Source organism: Eurosta solidaginis, chromosome 5 (genome assembly GCF_040869045.1).
Source record: "Eurosta solidaginis isolate ZX-2024a chromosome 5, ASM4086904v1, whole genome shotgun sequence".
Lineage (NCBI taxonomy): Eukaryota > Metazoa > Arthropoda > Insecta > Diptera > Tephritidae > Eurosta > Eurosta solidaginis.
In genome coordinates this window covers 94,677,596-94,698,441 of record NC_090323.1, presented here as the reverse complement: position 1 = coordinate 94,698,441, position 20,846 = coordinate 94,677,596, and positions in this window count along the sequence as shown.

The window sequence follows — 20,846 nt, the reverse complement described above, 5'->3', positions numbered from 1 at the left end:
TTGCATCAGAGCGACAATTTTTGAGATAGTTATTAAAACTGTTTAAAGTTTGTCAAACGTTGTTTCTCGTTGTATATCCTTTAATTCTAGAGTTAAATTGATAAATACCGTGTACGAATTTGTTTAACCATTTGTTTTGGTTACTCGACGGCTCCGTTCTCGTGTAGCCTACATATTGCGTTTTTTTTTTTATTTGCTTACCGGGCTAAAGGTTAGCATGCTTAAAATACGTAAGTCGTTTTGTTCAACAAATTTGAGTAGATAACTCAGCAGTTGTTTGCATCAGAGTGACAATTTTTGAGATAGTTATTAAAACTGTTTAAAGGTTGTCAAACGTTGTTTCTTGTTGTATATCCTTTAATTCTAGAGTTAAATTGATAAATACCGTGTACGAATTTTTTTAACCCATTTGTTTTGGTTACTCGACGGCTCCGTTCTGGTTTAGCCTACATAATGCGTTTTTTTTTAATTTGCTTACCGGCTAAAGGTTAGCATGCTTAAAATACGTAAGTCGTTTTGTTCAACAAATTTGAGTAGATAACTCAGCAGTTGTTTGCATCAGAGTGACAATTTTTGAGATAGTTATTAAAACTGTTTAAAGGTTGTCAAACGTTGTTTCTTGTTGTATATCCTTTAATTCTAGAGTTAAATTGATAAATACCGTGTACGAATTTGTTTAACCCATTTGTTTTGGTTACTCGACGGCTCCGTTCTCGTGTAGCCTACATATTGCGTTTTTTTTTAATTTGCTTACAGGGCTAAAGGTTAGCATGCTTAAAATACGTAAGTCGTTTTGTTCAACAAATTTGAGTAGATAACTCAGCAGTTGTTTGCATCAGAGCGACAATTTTGAGATAGTTATTAAAACTGTTTAAAGGTTGTCAAACGTTGTTTCTCGTTGTATATCCTTTAATTCTAGAGTTAAATTGATAAATACCGTGTACGAATTTGTTTAACCCATTTGTTTTGGTTACTCTACGGCCTCCGTTCTCGTGTAGCCTACATATTGCGTTTTTTTTAATTTGCTTACGGGCTAAAGGTTAGCATGCTTAAAATACGTAAGTCGTTTTGTTCAACAAATTTGAGTAGATAACTCGGCGGTTGTTTGCATCAGAGCGACACTTTTTGAGATAGTTATTAAAACTGTTTAAAGGTTGTCAAACGTTGTTTCTCGTTGTATATCCTATAATTCGAGAGTTAAATTGATAAATACGGGGTACGAATTTGTTTAACCCATTTGTTTTGGTTACTCGACGGCTCCGTTCTCGTGTAGCCTACATATTGCGTTTTTTTTTTTTTAATTTGCTTAACCGGGCTAAAGGTTAGCATGCTTAAAATACGTAAGTCGTGTTGTTCAACAAATTTTGAGTAGATAACTCAGCAGTTGTTTGCATCAGAGCGACAATTTTTGAGATAGTTATTAAAACTGTTTAAAGGTTGTCAAACTTTGTTTCTCGTTGTATATCCTTTATTTTCTAGAGTTAAATTTATAAATACCGTGTACGAATTTGTTAACCCATTTGTTTTGGTTACTCGACGGCTCCGTTCTCGTGTAGCCTACATATTGCGTTTTTTTTTTTAATTTGCTTACCGGGCTAAAGGTTAGCATGCTTAAAATACGTAAGTCGTTTTGTTCAACAAATTAGAGTAGATAACTCAGCAGTTGTTTGCATCAGAGCGACAATTTTTGAGATAGTTATTAAAACTGTTTAAAGTTTGTCAAACGTTGTTTCTCGTTGTATATCCTTTAATTCTAGAGTTAAATTGATAAATACCGTGTACGAATTTGTTTAACCCATTTGTTTTGGTTACTCGACGGCTCCGTTCTCGTTTAGCCTACATATTGCGTTTTTTTTTAAATTTGCTTACCGGGCTAAAGGTTAGCATGCTTAAAATACGTAATGTCGTTTTGTTCAACAAATTTGAGTAGATAACTCAGCAGTTGTTTGCATCAGAGCGACAATTTTTGAGATAGTTATTAAAACTGTTTAAAGGTTGTCAAACGTTGTTTCTTGTTGTATATCCTTTAATTCTAGAGTTAAATTGATAAATACCGTGTACGAATTTGTTTAACCCATTTGTTTTGGTTACTCGACGGCTCCGTTCTCGTGTAGCCTACATATTGCGTTTTTTTTTTAATTTGCTTACCGGGCTAAAGGTTAGCATGCTTAAAATACGTAAGTCGTTTTGTTCAACAAATTTGAGTAGATAACTCAGCAGTTGTTTGCATCAGAGTGACAATTTTTGAGATAGTTATTAAAACTGTTAAAGGTTGTCAAACGTTGTTTTCTCGTTGTATATCCTTTATTTCTAGAGTTAAATTGATAAATACCGTGCACGAATTTGTTTAACCCATTTGTTTTGGTTTCTCGACGGCTCCGTTCTTGTGTAGCCTACATATTGCGTTTTTTTTAATTTGCTTACCGGGCTAAAGGTTAGCATGCTTAAATACGTAAGTCGTTTTGTTCAACAAATTTGAGTAGATAACTCAGCAGTTGTTTGCATCAGGGCGACAATTTTTGAGATAGTTATTAAAACTGTTTAAATACCGTGTACGAATTTGTTTAACCTATTTGTTTTGGTTACTCGACGGCTCCGTTCTCGTGTAGCCTACATAATGCGTTTTTTTTTAATTTGCTTACCGGGCTAAAGGTTAGCATGCTTAAAATACGTAAGTCGTTTTGTTCAACTAATTTGAGTAGATAACTCAGCAGTTGTTTGTTCAGAGCGACAATTTTTGAGATAGTTATTAAAACTGTTTAAAGGTTGTCAAACGTTGTTTCTCGTTGTATATCCTTTAATGCTATAGTTAAATTGATAAAATACCGTGTACGAATTTGTTTAACCCATTTGTTTTGGTTACTCGACGGCTCCGTTCTGGTGTAGCCTACATATTGCGTTTTTTTTAATTTGCTTACCGGGCTAAATGTTAGCATGCTTTAAAATACGTAAGTGGTTTTGTTCAACAAATTTGAGTAGATAACTCAGCAGTTGTTTGCATCAGAGCTACAATTTTTGAGATAGTTATTAAAACTATTTAAAGGTTGTCAAACGATCTTTTTCGTTGTATATCCTTTATTTCTAGAGTTAAATTGATAAATACCGTGTACGAATTTGTTTAACCCATTTGTTTTGGTTACTCGACGGCTCCCTTCTCGTGTAGCCTACATATTGCGTTTTTTTTAATTTGCTTACCGGGCTAAAGGTTAGCATGCTTAAAATACGTAAGTCGTTTTGTTCAACAAATTTGAGTAGATAACTCAGCAGTTGTTTGCATCAGAGCGACAATGTTTGAGATAGTTATTAAAACTGTTTAAAGGTTGTCAAACGTTGTTTCTCGTTGTATATCCTTTAATTATAGAGTTAAATTGATAAATACCGTGTACGAATTTGTTTAACCCATTTGTTTTGGTTACTCGACGGCTCCGTTCTCGTGTAGCCTACATATTGCGTTTTCTTAATTTGCTTACCGGGCTAAAGGTTAGCATGCTTAAAATACGTAAGTCGTTTTGTTCAACAAATTTGAGTAGATACCTCGGCAGTTGTTTGCATCAGAGCGACAATTTTTGAGATAGTTATTAAAACTATTTAAAGGTTGTCAAACGATTTTTCTCGTTGTATATCCTTTAATTCTAGAGTTAAATTGATAAATACCGTATACGAATTTGTTTAACCCATTTGTTTTGGTTACTCGACGGCTCCGTTCTCGTGTAGCCTACATATTTCGTTTTTTTTTTAATTTGCTTACCGGGCTAAAGGTTAGCATGCTTAAAATACGTAAGTCGTTTTGTTCAACAAATTTGAGTAGATAACTCAGCAGTTGTTTGCAACAGAGCGACAATTTTTGAGATAGTTATTAAAACTGTTTAAAGGTTGTCAAACGTTCTTCTCGTTGTATATCCTTTAATTCTAGAGTTAAATTCATAAATACCGTGTACGAATTTGTTTAACCCATTTGTTTTGGTTACTCGACGGCTCCGTTCTCGTGTAGCCTACATATTGCGTTTTTTTTAATTTGCTTACCGGGCTAAAGGTTAGCATGCTTAAAATACGTAAGTCTTTTGTTCCACAAATTTGAGTAGATAACTCGGCAGTTGTTTGCATCAGAGCGACAATTTTTGAGATAGTTATTAAACTGTTTAAAGGTTGACAAACGTTGTTTCTCGTTGTTATATAAATACCTTGTACGAATTTGTTTAACCCATTTGTTTTGGTTACTCGACGGCTCCGTTCTCGTTGTAGCCTAAATATTGCGTTTTTTTTTTAATTTGCTTACCGGGCTAAAGGTTAGCATGCTTAAAATACGTAAGTCGTTTTGATCAACAAATTTGAGTAGATAAACTCAGCAGTTGTTTGCATCTGAGCGACAATTTTTGAGATAGTTACTAAAACTGTTTAAAGGTTATCAAACGTTGTTTCTCGTTGTATATCCTTTAATTCTAGAGTTAAATTGATAAATACCGTGTACGAATTTGTTTAAACCCATTTGTTTTGGTTACTCGACGTCTCCGTTCTCGTGTAGCCTAAATATTGCGTTTTTTTTAATTTGCTTACCGGGTTAAAGGTTAGCATGCTTAAAATACGTAAGTCGTTTTGTTCAACAAATTTGAGTAGATAACTCGGCAGTTGTCTGCATCAGAGCGACAATTTTTTAGATAGTTATTAAAACTGTTTAAAGGTTGTCAAACGTTGTTTCTCGTTGTATATCCTTTAATTCTAGAGTTAAATTGATAAATACCGTGTACGAATTTGTTTAACCCATTTGTTTTGGTTACTCGACGTCTCCGTTCTCGTGTAGCCTAAATATTGCGTTTTTTTTTAATTTGCTTACCGGGTTAAAGGTTAGCATGCTTAAAATACGTAAGTCGTTTTGTTCAACAAATTTGAGAAGATAACTCAGCAGTTGTTTGCATCAGAGCTGCAATTTTTGAGATAGTTATTAAAACTATTTAAAGGTGTTCAGACGATGTTTCTCGTTGTATATCCTTTAATTCTAGAGTTAAATTGATAAATACCGTGTACGAATTTGTTTAACCCATTTGTTTTGGTTACTCGACGGCTCCGTTCTCGTGTAGCCTACATATTGCGTTTTTTTAATTTGCTTACCGGGCTAAAGGTTAGCATGCTTAAAATACGTAAGTCTTTTGTTCAACAAATTTGAGTAGATAATTCGGCAGTTGTCTGCATCAGAGCGACAATTTTTGAGATAGTTATTAAAACTGTTTAAAGGTTGTCAAACGTTGTTTCTCGTTATATATCCTTTAATTCTAGAGTTAAATTGATAAATACCGTGTACGAATTTGTTTAACCCATTTGTTTTGGTTACTCGACGGCTCCGTTCTCGTGTAGCCTACATAATGCGTTTTTTTTTAATTTGCTTACCGGGCTAAAGGTTAGCATGCTTAAAATACGTAAGTCGTTTTGTTCAACTAATTTCAGTAGATAACTCAGCAGTTGTTTGCTTCAGAGCGACAATCTTTGAGATAGTTATTAAAACTGTTTAAAGGTTGTCAAACGTTGTTTCTCGCTGTATATCCTTTAATTCTATAGTTAAATTGATAAATACCGTGTACGAATTTGTTTAACCCATTTGTTTTGGTTACTCGACGGCTCCGTTCTCGTGTAGCCTACATATTGCGTTTTTTTTTTAATTTGCTTACCGGGCTAAAGGTTAGCATTCGTAAAATACGTAAGTCGTTTTGTTCAACAAATTTGAGTAGATAACTCAGCAGTTGTTTGCATCAGGGCGACAATTTTTGAGATAGTTATTAAAACTGTTTAAAGGTTGTCAAACGTTGTTTCTCGTTGTATATCCTTTAATTCTAGATTTAAATCGATAAATACCGTGTACGAATTTGTTTAACCCATTTGTTTTGGTTACTCGACGGCTCCGTTCTGGTGTAGCCTACATATTGCGTTTTTTTTAATTTGCTTACCGGGCTAAAGGTTAGCATGCTTAAAATACGTAAGTGGTTTTGTTCAACAAATTTGAGTAGATAACTCAGCAGTTGTTTGCATCAGAGCTACAATTTTTGAGATAGTTATTAAAACTATTTAAAGGTTGTCAAACGATCTTTCTCGTTGTATATCCTTTATTTCTAGAGTTAAATTGATAAATACCGTGTACGAATTTGTTTAACCCATTTGTTTTGGTTACTCGACGACTCCGTTCTCGTGTAGCCTACATATTGCGTTTTTTTTAATTTGCTTACCGGGCTAAAGGTTAGCATGCTTAAAATACGTAAGTCGTTTTGTTCAACAAATTTGAGTAGATAACTCAGCAGTTGTTTGCATCAGAGCGACAATGTTTGAGATAGTTATTAAAACTGTTTAAAGGTTGTCAAACGTTGTTTCTCGTTGTATATCCTTTAATTATAGAGTTAAATTGATAAATACCGTGTACGAATTTGTTTAACCCATTTGTTTTGGTTACTCGACGGCTCCGTTCTCGTGTAGCCTACATATTGCGTTTTTTTAATTTGCTTACCGGGCTAAAGGTTAGCATGCTTAAAATACGTAAGTCGTTTTGTTCAACAAATTTGAGTAGATAACTCGGCAGTTGTTTGCATCAGAGCGACAATTTTTGAGATAGTTATTAAAACTATTTAAAGGTTGTCAAACGATGTTTCTCGTTGTATATCCTTTAATTCTAGAGTTAAATTGATAAATACCGTATACAATTTGTTTAACCCATTTGTTTTGGTTACTCGACGGCTCCGTTCTCGTGTAGCCTACATATTTCGTTTTTTTTTAATTTGCTTACCGGGCTAAAGGTTAGCATGCTTAAAATACGTAAGTCGTTTTGTTCAACAAATTTGAGTAGATAACTCAGCAGTTGTTTGCAACAGAGCGACAATTTTTGAGATAGTTATTAAAACTGTTTAAAGGTTGTCAAACGTTGTTTCTCGTTGTATATCCTTTAATTCTAGAGTTAAATTGATAAATTAAAACTGTTTAAAGGTTGTCAAACGTGTTTCTCGTTGTATATCCTTTAATTCTAGAGTTAAATTGATAAATACCGTGTACGAATTTGTTTAACCCATTTGTTTTGGTTACTCGACGTCTCCGTTCTCGTGTAGCCTAAATATTGCGTTTTTTTTTAATTTGCTTACCGGGTTAAAGGTTAGCATGCTTAAAATACGTAAGTCGTTTTGTTCAACAAATTTGAGTAGATAACTCAGCAGTTGTTTGCATCAGAGCGACAATTTTTGAGATAGTTATTAAAACTGTTTAAAGGTTGTCAAACGTTGTCTCTCGTTGTATATCCTTTAATTCTAGAGTTAAATTGATAAATACCGTGTACGAATTTGTTTAACCCATTTGTTTTGGTTACTCGACGGCTCCGTTCTCGTGTAGCCTACATATTGCGTTTTTTTTTTTATTTGCTTACGGGGCTAAAGGTTAGCATGCTTAAAATACGTAAGTCGTTTTGTTCAACAAATTTGAATAGATAACTCAGCAGTTGTTTGCATTAGGGCGACAATTTTTGAGATAATTATTAAAACTGTTTAAAGGTTGTCAAACGTTGTTTCTCCTTGTATATCCTTTAATTCTAGAGTTAAATCGATAAATACCGTGTACGAATTTGTTTAACACATTTGTTTGGTTACTCGACGGCTCCGCTCTGGTGTAGCCTACATATTGCGTTTTTTTATTAATTTGCTTACCGGGCTAAAGGTTAGCATGCTTAAAATACGTAAGTCGTTTTGTTCAACAAATTTGAGTAGATAACTCAGCATTTGTTTGCATCAGAGCGACAATTTTTGAGATAGTTATTAAAACTATTTAAAGGTTGTCAAACGATGTTTCTCGTTGTATATCCTTTAATTCTAGAGTTAAATTGATAAATACCGTGTACGAATTTGTTTAACCCATTTGTTTTGGTTACTCGACGGCTTCGTTTGCGTGTAGCCTACATATTGCGTTTTTTTTTAATGTGCTTACCGGGCTGAAGGTTAGCATGCTTAAAATACGTAAGTCGTTTTGTTCAACAAATTTGAGTAGATAACTCAGCAGTTGTTTGCATCAGAGCGACAATTTTTGAGATAGTTATTAAAACTGTTTAAAGGTTGTCAAACGTTGTTTCTCGTTGTATATCCCTTAATTCTAGAGTTAAATTGATAAATACCGTGTACGAATTTGTTTAACCCATTTGTTTTGGTTACTCGATGGCTCCGTTCTCGTGTAGCCTACATATTGCGTTTTTTTTTTAATTTGCTTACCGGGCTAGGTTAGCATGCTTAAAATACTTAAGTCGTTTTGTTCAACAAATTTGAGTAGATAACTCAGCAGTTGTTTGCATCAGAGCGACAATTTTTGAGATAGTTATTAAAACTGTTTAAAGGTTGTCAAACGTTGTTTCTCGTTGTATATCCTTTAATTCTATAGTTAAATTGATAAATACCGTGTACGAATTTGTTTAACCCATTTGTTTTGGTTACTCGACGGCTCCGTTCTCGTGTAGCCTACATATTGCGTTTTTTTTAAATTTGCTTATCGGGCTAAAAGTTAGCATGCTTAAAATACGTAAGTCCTTTTGTTCAACAAATTTGAGTAGATAACTCAGCAGTTGTTTGCATCAGAGCGACAATTTTTGAGATAGTTATTAAAACTGTTTAAAGGTTGTCAAACGTTGTTTCTCGTTGTATATCCTTTAATTCTAGAGTTAAATTGATAAATACCGTGTACGAATTTGTTTAACCCATTTGTTTTGGTTACTCGACGTCTCCGTTCTCGTGTAGCCTAAATATTGCGTTTTTTTTAATTTGCTTACCGGGTTAAAGGTTAGCATGCTTAAAATACGTAAGTCGTTTTGTTCAACAAATTTGAGTAGATAACTCAGCAGTTGTTTGCATCAGAGCGACAATTTTTGAGATAGTTATTAAAACTGTTTAAAGGTTGTCAAACGTTGTTTCTCGTTGTATATCCTCTAATTCTAGAGTTAAATTGATAAATACCGTGTACGAATTTGTTTAACCCATTTCTTTTGGTTACTCGGCGGCTCCGTTCTCGTGTAGCCTACATATTGCTTTTTTTTTAATTTGCTTACCGGGCTAAAGGTTAGCATGCTTAAAATACGTAAGTCGTTTTGTTCAACAAATTTGAGTAGATAACTCAGCAGTTGTTTGCATCAGAGCGAAAATTTTTGAGATAGTTATTAAAACTGTTTAAAGGTTGTCAAACGTTGTTTCTCGTTGTATATCCTTTAATTCTAGAGTTAAATTGATAAATACCGTGTACGAATTTGTTTAACCCATTTGTTTTGGTTACTCGACGGCTCCGTTCTCGTGTAGCCTACATATTGCGTTTTTTTTTTAATTTGCTTACCGGGCTAAAGGTTAGCATGCTTAAAATACGTAAGTCGTTTTTTTCAACAAATTTGAGTAGATAACTCAACAGTTGTTTGCATCAGAGCGACAATTTTTGAGATAGTTATTAAAACTGTTTAAAGGTTGTCAAACGTTGTTTCTCGTTGTATATCCTTTAATTCTAGAGTTAAATTGATAAATACCGTGTACGAATTTGTTTAACCCATTTGTTTTGGTTACTCGACGGCTCCGTTCTCGTGTAGCCTACATATTGCGTTTTTTTTTAATTTGCTTACCGGGCTAAAGGTTAGCATGCTTAAGATACGTAAGTCGTTTTGTTTAACAAATATGAGTAGGTAACTCAGCAGTTGTTTGCATCAGAGCGACAATTTTTGAGATAGTTATTAAAACTGTTTAAAGGTTGTCAAACGTTGTTTCTCGTAGTATATCCTTTAATTCTAGAGTTAAAATGATAAATACCGTGTACGAATTTGTTTAACCCATTTGTTTTGGTTACTCGACGGCTCCGTTCTCGTGTAGCCTACATATTGCGTTTTTTTTAATTTGCTTACCGGGCTAAAGGTTAGCACGCTTAAAATACGTAAGTCGTTTTGTTCAACAAATTTGAGTAGATAACTCAGCAGTTGTTTGCATCAGAGCGAAAATTTTTGAGATAGTTATTAAAACTGTTTAAAGGTTGTGAAACGTTGTTTCTCGTTGTATATCCTTTAATTCTAGAGTTAAATTGATAAATACCGTGTACGAATTTATTTAACCCATTTGGTTTGGTTACTCGACGGCTCCATTCTCGTGTAGCCTACATATTGCGTTTTTTTTTAATTTGCTTACCGGGCTAAAGGTTAGCATGCTTAAAATACGTAAGTCGTTTTGTTCAACAAATTTGAGTAGATAACTCAGCAGTTGTTTGCATCAGAGCGACAATTTTTGAGATAGTTATTAAAACTGTTTAAAGGTTGTCAAACGTTGTCTCTCGTTGTATATCCCTTAATTCTAGAGTTAAATTGATAAATACCGTGTACGAATTTGTTTAACCCATTTGTTTTGGTTACTCGACGGCTCCGTTCTCGTGTAGCCTACATATTGCGTTTTTTTTTTATTTGCTTACCGGGCTAAAGGTTAGCATGCTTAAAATACGTAAGTCGTTTTGTTCAACAAATTTGAATAGATAACTCAGCAGTTGTTTGCATTAGGGCGACAATTTTTGAGATAATTATTAAAACTGTTTAAAGGTTGTCAAACGTTGTTTCTCCTTGTATATCCTTTAATTCTAGAGTTAAATCGATAAATACCGTGTACGAATTTGTTTAACACATTTGTTTGGTTACTCGACGGCTCCGCTCTGGTGTAGCCTACATATTGCGTTTTTTATTAATTTGCTTACCGGGCTAAAGGTTAGCATGCTTAAAATACGTAAGTCGTTTTGTTCAACAAATTTGAGTTGATAACTCAGCATTTGTTTGCATCAGAGCGACAATTTTTGAGATAGTTATTAAAACTATTTAAAGGTTGTCAAACGATGTTTCTCGTTGTATATCCTTTAATTCTAGAGTTAAATTGATAAATACCTTGTACGAATTTGTTTAACCCATTTGTTTTGGTTACTCGACGGCTTCGTTTCCGTGTAGCCTACATATTGCGTTTTTTTTTAATGTGCTTACCGGGCTGAAGGTTAGCATGCTTAAAATACGTAAGTCGTTTTGTTCAACAAATTTGAGTAGATAACTCAGCAGTTGTTTGCATCAGAGCGACAATTTTTGAGATAGTTATTAAAACTGTTTAAAGGTTGTCAAACGTTGTTTCTCGTTGTATATCCCTTAATTCTAGAGTTAAATTGATAAATACCGTGTACGAATTTGTTTAACCCATTTGTTTTGGTTACTCGATGGCTCCGTTCTCGTGTAGCCTACATATTGCGTTTTTTTTTTTTAATTTGCTTACCGGGCTAGGTTAGCATGCTTAAAATACTTAAGTCGTTTTGTTCAACAAATTTGAGTAGATAACTCAGCAGTTGTTTGCATCATAGCGACAATTTTTGAGATAGTTATTAAAACTGTTTAAAGGTTGTCAAACGTTGTTTCTCGTTGTATATCCTTTAATTCTATAGTTAAATTGATAAATACCGCGTACGAATTTGTTTAACCCATTTGTTTTGGTTAATCGACGGCTCCGTTCTCGTGTAGCCTACATATTGCGTTTTTTTTTAATTTGCTTACCGGGCTAAAGGTTACATGCTTAAAATACGTAAGTCGTTTTGTTCAACAAATTTGAGTAGATAACTCAGCATTTGTTTGCATCAGAGCGATAATTTTTGAGATAGTTATTAAAACTGTTTAAAGGTTGTCCAACGTTGTTTCTCGTTGTATATCCTTTAATTCTATAGTTAAATTGATAAATACCGTGTACGAATTTGTTTAACCCATTTGTTTTGGTTACTCGACGGCTCCGTTCTCGTGTAGCCTACATATTGCGTTTTTTTTTAATTTGCTTACCGGGCTAAAGGTTAGCATGCTTAAAATACGTAAGTCGTTTTGTCCAACAAATTTGAGTAGATAACTCAACAGTTGTTTGCATCAGGGCGACAATTTTTGAGATAGTTATTAAAACTGTTTAAAGGTTGTCAAACGTTGTTTCTCGTTGTATATCCTTTAATTCTATAGTTATATCGATAAATACCGTGTAAGAATTTGTTTAACCCATTTGTTTTGGTTACTCGGCGGCTCCGTTCTGTTGTAGCCTACATATTGCGTTTTTTTTTAATTTGCTTACCAGGCTAAAGGTTAGCATGCTTAAAATACGTAAGTCGTTTTGTTCAACAAATTTGAGTAGATAACTCACCAGTTGTTTGCATCAGAGCTACAATTTTTGAGATAGTTATTAAAACTTTTTAAAGGTTGTCAAACGTTGTTTCTCGTTGTATATCCTTTATTTCTAGAGTTAAATTGATAAATACCGTGTACGAATTTGTTTAACCCATTTGTTTTGGTTACTCGACGGCTCCGTTCTCGTGTAGCCTACATATTGCGTTTTTTTTAAAGTTACTTACCGGGCTAAAGGTTAGCATGTTTAAAATACGTAAGTCGTTTTGTTCAACAAATTTGAGTAGATAACTCAGCAGTTGTTTGCATCAGAGCGACAATTTTTGAGATAGTTATTAAAACTGTTTAAAGGTTGTCAAACGTTGTTTCTCGTTGTATATCCTTTAATTCTAGAGTTAAATTGATAAATACCGTGTACGAATTTGTTTAACCCATTCGTTTTGGTTACTCGACGGCTTCGTTTCCGTGTAGCCTACATATTGCGTTTTTTTTTTTAATGTGTTTACCGGGCTGAAGGTTAGCATGCTTAAAATACGTAAGTCGTTTTGTTCAACAAATTTGAGTAGATAACTCAGCAGTTGTTTGCATCAGAGCGACAATTTTTGAGATAGTTATTAAAACTGTTTAAAGGTTGTCAAACGTTGTTTCTCGTTGTATATCCTTTAATTCTAGAGTTAAATTGATAAATACCGTGTACGAATTTGTTTAACCCATTTGTTTTGGTTACTCGATGGCTCCGTTCTCGTGTAGCCTACATATTGCGTTTTTTTTTTTAATTTGCTTACCGGGCTAGGTTAGCATGCTTAAAATACTTAAGTTGTTTTGTTCAACAAATTTGAGTAGATAGCTCAGCATTTGTTTGCATCAGAGCGACAATTTTTGAGATAGTTATTAAAACTGTTTTAAGGTTGTCAAACGTTGTTTCTCGTTGTATATCCTTTAATTCTAGAGTTAAATTGATAAATACCGTGTACGAATTTGTTTAACCCATTTGTTTTGGTTACTCGACGGCTCCGTTCTCGTGTAGCCTACATATTGCGTTTTTTTTTAATTTGCTTACCGGGCTAAAGGTTAGCATGCTTAAAATACGTAAGTCGTTTTGTTCAACAAATTTGAGTAGATAACTCAGCATTTGTTTGCATCAGAGCGACAATTTTTGAGATAGTTATTAAAACTGTTTTAAGGTTGTCAAACGTTGTTTCTCGTTGTATATCCTTTAATTCTAGAGTTAAATTGATAAATACCGTGTACGAATTTGTTTAACCCATTTGTTTTGGTTACTCGACGGCTCCGTTCTCGTGTAGCCTACATATTGCGTTTTTTTTTTAATTTGCTTACCGGGCTAAAGGTTAGCATGCTTAAAATGCGTAAGTCGTTTTGTTCAACAAATTTGAGTAGATAACTCAGCAGTTGTTTGCATCAGAGCGACAATTTTTGAGATAGTTATTAAAACTGTTTAAAGGTTGTCAAACGTTGTTTCTCGTTGTATATCCTTTAATTCTATAGTTAAATTGATAAATACCGTGTACGAATTTGTTTAACCCATTTGTTTTGGTTACTCGACGGCTCCGTTCTCGTGTAGCCTACATATTGCGTTTTTTTTTAATTTGCTTACCGGGCTAAAGGTTAGCATGCTTAAAATACGTAAGTCGTTTTGTCCAACAAATTTGAGTAGATAACTCAACAGTTGTTTGCATCAGGGCGACAATTTTTGAGATAGTTATTAAAACTGTTTAAAGGTTGTCAAACGTTGTTTCTCGTTGTATATCCTTTAATTCTATAGTTATATCGATAAATACCGTGTACGAATTGGTTTAACCCATTTGTTTTGGTTACTCGGCGGCTCCGTTCTGTTGTAGCCTACATATTGCGCTTTTTTTTAATTTGCTTACCAGGCTAAAGGTTAGCATGCTTAAAATACGTAAGTCGTTTTGTTCAACAAATTTGAGTAGATAACTCACCAGTTGTTTGCATCAGAGCTACAATTTTTGAGATAGTTATTAAAACTTTTTAAAGGTTGTCAAACGTTGTTTCTCGTTGTATATCCTTTATTTCTAGAGTTAAATTGATAAATACCGTGTACGAATTTGTTTAACCCATTTGTTTTGGTTACTCGACGGCTCCGTTCTCGTGTAGCCTACATATTGCGTTTTTTTTTAAATTTACTTACCGGGCTAAAGGTTAGCATGTTTAAAATACGTAAGTCGTTTTGTTCAACAAATTTGAGTAGATAACTCAGCAGTTGTTTGCATCAGAGCGACAATTTTTGAGATAGTTATTAAAACTGGTGAAGGTTGTCAAACGTTGTTTCTCGTTGTATATCCTTTAATTCGAGAGTTAAATTGATAAATACCGTGTACGAATTTGTTTAACCCATTTGTTTTGGTTACTCGACGGCTACGTTCTCGTGTAGCCTACATATTGCGTTTTTTTTAATTTGCTTACCGGGCTAAAGGTTAGCATGCTTAAAATACGTAAGTCGTTTTGTTCAACAAATTTGAGTAGATAACTCAGCAGTTGTTTGCATCAGAGCGACAATTTTTGAGATAGTTATTAAAACTGTTTAAAGGTTGTCAAACGTTGTTTCTCGTTGTATATCCTTTATTTCTAGAGTTAAATTGATAAATACCGTGTACGAATTTGTTTAATCCATTTGTTTTGGTTACTCGACGGCTCCGTTCTCGTGTAGCCTACATATTGCGTTTTTTTTAATTTGCTTACCGGGCTAAAGGTTAGCATGTTTAAAATATGCAAGTCGTTTTGTTCAACAAATTTGAGTAGATAACTCAGCAGTTGTTTGCATCAGAGCGACAATTTTTGAGATAGTTATTAAAACTGTTTAAAGGTTGTCAAACGTTGTTTCTCGTTGTATATCCTTTAATTCTAGAGTTAGATTGATAAATACCGTGTACGAATTTGTTTAACCCATTTGTTTTGGTTACTCGACGGCTCCGTTCTCGTGTAGCCTACATATTGCGTTTTTTTTTTTAATTTGCTTACCGGGCTAAAGGTTAGCATGCTTAAAATACGTAAGTCGTTTTGTTCAACAAATTTGAGTAGATAACTCAGCAGTTGTTTGCATCAGAGCGACAATTTTTGAGATAGTTATTAAAACTGTTGAAAGGTTGTCAAACGTTGTTTCTCGTTGTATATGCTTTAATTCTAGAGTTAAATTGATAAATACCGTGTACGAAGTTGTTTAACCCATTTGTTTTGGTTACTCGACGGCTCCGTTCTCGTGTAGCCTACATATTGCGTTTTTTTAAAATTTGCTTACCGGGCTAAAGGTTAGCATGCTTAAAATACGTTAGTCGTTTTGTTCAACAAATTTGAGTAGATAACTCAGCAGTTGTTTGCATCAGAGCGACAATTTTTGAGATAGTTATTAAAACTGTTTAAAGGTTGTCAAACGTTGTTTCTCGTTGTATATCCTTTAATTCTATAGTTAAATTGATAAATACCGTGTACGAATTTGTTTAACCCATTTGTTTTGGTTACTCGACGGCTCCGTTCTCGTGTAGCCTACATATTGCGTTTTTTTTAATTTACTTACCGGGCTAAAGGTTAGCATGCTTAAAATACGTAAGTCGTTTTGTTCAACAAATTTGAGTAGATAACTCAGCAGTTGTTTGCATCAGAGCGACAATTTTTGAGATAGTTATTAAAACTGTTTAAAGGTTGTCAAACGATGTTTCTCGTTGTATATCCTTTAATTCTATAGTTAAATTGATAAATACCGTGTACGAATTTGTTTAACCCATTTGTTTTGGTTACTCGACGGCTCCGTTCTCGTGTAGCCTACATATTGCGTTTTTTTTTAATTTGCTTACCGGGCTAAAGGCTAGCATGCTTAAAATACGTAAGTCGTTTTGTTCAACAAATTTGAGTAGATAACTCAGCAGTTGTTTGCATCAGGGCGACAATTTTTGAGATAGTTATTAAAACTGTTTAAAGGTTGTCAAACATTGTTTCTCGTTGTATATCCTTTAATTCTATAGTTATATCATTAAATACCGTGTAAGAATTTGTTTAACCCATTTGTTTGGGTTACTCGGCGGCTCCGTTCTGTTGTAGCCTACATATTGCGTTTTTTTTTAATTTGCTTACCGGGCTAAAAGTTAGCATGCTTAAAATACGTAAGTCGTTTTGTTCAACAAATTTGAGTAGATAACTCACCAGTTGTTTGCATCAGAGCTCCAATTTTTGAGATAGTTATTAAAACTGTTTAAAGGTTGTCAAACGTTGTTTCTCGTTGTATATCCTTTAATTCTAGAGTTAGATTGATAAATACCGTGTACGAATTTGTTTAACCCATTTGGTTTGGTTACTCGACGGCTCCGTTCCCGTGTAGCCTACATATTGCGTTTTTTTTTTAATTTGCTTACCGGGCTAAAGGTTAGCATGCTTAAAATACTTAAGTCGTTTTGTTGAACAAATTTGAGTAGATAACTCAGCAGTTGTTTGCATCAGAGCGACAATTTTTGAGTTAGTTATTAAAACTGTTGAAAGGTTGTCAAACGTTGTTTCTCGTTGTATATCCTTTAATTCTAGAGTTAAATTGATAAATACCGTGTACGAATTTGTTTAACCCATTTGTTTTGGTTACTCGACGGCTCCGTTCTCGTGTAGCCTACATAATGCGTTTTTTTAATTTGCTTACCGGGCTAAAGGTTAGCAAGCTTAAAATACGTAAGTCGTTTTGTTCAACAAATTTGAGTAGATAACTCGGCAGTTGTTTGCATCAGAGCAACAATTTTTGAGATAATTATTAAAACTGTTTAAAGGTTGTCAAACGTTGTTTCTCGTTGTATATCCTTTAATTCGAGAGTTAAATTGATAAATACCGTGTACGAATTTGTTTAACCCATTTGTTTTGGTTACTCGACGGCTACGTTCTCGTGTAGACTACATATTCCGTTTTTTTTTAATTTGCTTACCGGGCTAAAGGTTAGCATGCTTAAAATACGTAAGTCGTTTTGTTCAAAAAATTTGAGTAGATAACTCAGCAGTTGTTTGCATCAGAGCGACAATTTTTGAGATAGTTATTAAAACTGTTTAAGGGTTGTCAAACGTTGTTTCTCGTTGTATATCCTTTATTTCTAGAGTTAAATTGATAAATACCGTGTACGAATTTGTTTAATCCATTTGTTTTGGTTACTCGACGGCTCCGTTCTCGTGTAGCCTACATATTGCGTTTTTTTTTAATTTGCTTACCGGGCTAAAGGTTAGCATGTTTAAAATATGCAAGTCGTTTTGTTCAACAAATTTGAGTAGATAACTCAGCAGTTGTTTGCATCAGAGCGACAATTTTTGAGATAGTTATTAAAACTGTTTAAAGGTTGTCAAACGTTGTTTCTCGTTGTATATCCTTTAATTCTAGAGTTAGATTGATAAATACCGTGTACGAATTTGTTTAATCCATTTGTTTTGGTTACTCGACGGCTCCGTTCTCGTGTAGCCTACATATTGCGTTTTTTTTAATTTGCTTACCGGGCTAAAGGTTAGCATGTTTAAAATATGCAAGTCGTTTTGTTCAACAAATTTGAGTAGATAACTCGGCAGTTGTTTGCATCAGAGCAACAATTTTTGAGATAATTATTAAAACTGTTTAAAGGTTGTCAAACGTTGTTTCTCGTTGTATATCCTTTAATTCGAGAGTTAAATTGATAAATACCGTGTACGAATTTGTTTAACCCATTTGTTTTGGTTACTCGACGGCTACGTTCTCGTGTAGCCCACATATTCCGTTTTTTTTAATTTGCTTACCGGGCTAAAGGTTAGCATGCTTAAAATACGTAAGTCGTTTTGTTCAACAAATTTGAGTAGATAACTCAGCAGTTGTTTGCATCAGAGCGACAATTTTTGAGATAGTTATTAAAACTGTTTAAGGGTTGTCAAACGTTGTTTCTCGTTGTATATCCTTTATTTCTAGAGTTAAATTGATAAATACCGTGTACGAATTTGTTTAATCCATTTGTTTTGGTTACTCGACGGCTCCGTTCTCGTGTAGCCTACATAATGCGTTTTTTTTAATTTGCTTACCGGGCTAAAGGTTAGCAAGCTTAAAATACGTAAGTCGTTTTGTTCAACAAATTTGAGTAGATAACTCGGCAGTTGTTTGCATCAGAGCAACAATTTTTTAGATAATTATTAAAACTGTTTAAAGGTTGTCAAACGTTGTTTCTCGTTGTATATCCTTTAATTCTATAGTTAAATTGATAAATACCGTGTACGAATTTGTTTAACCCATTTGTTTTGGTTACTCGACGGCTCCGTTTTCGTGTAGCCTAGATATTGCGTTTTTTTTTAATTTGCTTACCGGGCTAAAGGTTAGCATGCTTAAAATACGTAAGTCGTTTTGTTCAACAAATTTGAGTAGATACCTCAGCAATTGTTTGCATCAGGGCGACAATTTTTGAGATAGTTATTAAAACTGTTTAAAGGTTGTCAAACGTTGTTTCTCGTTGTATATCCTTTAATTCTAGAGTTAAATCGATAAATACCGTGTAAGAATTTGTTTAACCCATTTGTTTTGGTTACTCGACGGCTCCGTTCTGGTGTAGCCTACATATTGTGTTTTTTTTTTTAATTTGCTTACCGGAATAAAGGTTAGCATGCTTAAAATACGTAAGTCGTTTCGTTCAACAAATTTGAGTAGATAACTCAGCAGTTGTTTGCATCAGAGCGACAATTTTTGAGATAGTTATTAAAACTGTTTAAAGGTTGTCAAACGTTGTTTCTCGTTGTATATCCTTTAATTCTAGAGTTAAATTGATAAATACCGTGTACGAATTTGTTTAACCCATTTGTTTTGGTTACTCGACGGCTCCGTTCTCGTGTAGCCTACAAATTGCGTTTTTTTTTTAATTTGCTTACCGGGCTAAAGGTTAGCATGCTTAAAATACGTAAGTCTTTTGTTCAACAAATTTGAGTAGATAACACGGCAGTTGTTTGTATCAGAGCGACAATTTTTGAGATAGTTATTAAAACTGTTTAAAGGTTGTCAGTTGTACAGTTAGATTGATAAATACCGTGTACGAATTTGTTTAACCCATTTGGTTTGGTTACTCGACGGCTCCGTTCTCGTGTAGCCTACATATTGCGTTTTTTTTTAATTTGCTTACCGGGCTAAAGGTTAGCATGCTTAAAATACGTAAGTCGTTTTGTTCAACAAATTTGAGTAGATAACTCAGCAGTTGTTTGCATCAGAGCGACAATTTTTGAGATAGTTATTAAAACTGTTGAAAGGTTGTCAAACGTTGTTTCTCGTTGTATATCCTTTAATTCTAGAGTTAAATTGATAAATACCGTGTACGAATTTATTTAACCCATTTATTTTGGTTACTCGACGGCTCCGTCCTCGTGTAGCATACATATTGCGTTTTTTTTTAATTTGCTTACCGGGCTAAAGGTTAGCATGCTTAAAATACGTAAGTCGTTTTGTTCAACAAATTTGAGTAGATAACTCAGCAGTTGTTTGCATCAGAGCGACAATTTTTGAGATAGTTATTAAAACTGTTGAAAGGTTGTCAAACGTTGTTTCTCGTTGTATATCGTTTAATTCTAGAGTTAAATTGATAAATACCGTGTACGAATTTGTTTAACCCATTTGTTTTGGTTACTCGACGGCTCCGTTCTCGTGTAGCCTACATATTGCGTTTTTTTTTAATTTGCTTACCGGGCTAAAGGTTAGCATGCTTAAAATACGTAAGTCGTTTTGTTCAACAAATTTGATTAGATAACTCAGCAGTTGTTTGCGTCAGAGCGACAATTTTTGAGATAGTTATTAAAACTGTTTAAAGGTTGTCAAACGTTGTTTCTCGTTGTATATCCTTAAATTCTAGAGTTAAATTGATAAATACCGTGTACGAATTTGTTTAACCCATTTGTTTTGGTTACTCGACGGCTCCGTTCTCGTGTAGCCTACATATTGCGTTTTTTTTTTAATTTGCTTACCGGGCTAAAGGTTAGCATGCTTAAAATACGTAAGTCGTTTTGTTCAACAAATTTGAGTAGATAACTCAGCAGTTGTTTGCATCAGAGCGACAATTTTTGAGATAGTTATTAAAACTGTTTAAAGGTTGTCAAACGTTGTTTCTCGTGGTATATCCTTTAATTCTAGAGTTAAATTTATAAATACCGTGTACGAATTTGTTTAACCCATTTGTTTTGGTTACTCGACGGCTCCATTCTCGTGTAGCCTACATATTGCGTTTTTTTTTAATTTGTTACCGGGCTAAAGGTTAGCATGCTTAAAATACGTAAGTCGTTTTGTTCAACAAATTTGAGTAGATAACTCAGCAGTTGTTTGCATCAGAGCGACAATTTTTGAGATAGTTATTAAAACTGTTTAAAGGTTGTCAATCGTTGTTTCTCGTTGTATATCCTTTAATTCTAGAGTTAAATTGATAAATACCGTGTACGAATTTGTTTAACCCATTTGTTTTGGTTACTCGACGGCTCCGTTCTCGTGTAGCCTACATATTGCTTTTTTTTTTTAATTTGCTTACCGGGCTAAAGGTTAGCATGCTTAAAATACGTAAGTCGCTTTGCTCAACAAATTTGAGTAGATAGCTCAGAAGTTGTTTGCATCAGAGCGACAATTTTTGAGATAGTTATTAAAACTGTTTAAAAGTTGTCAAACGTTGTTTCTCGTTGTATATCCTTTAATTCTATAGTTAAATTGATAAATAACGTGTAC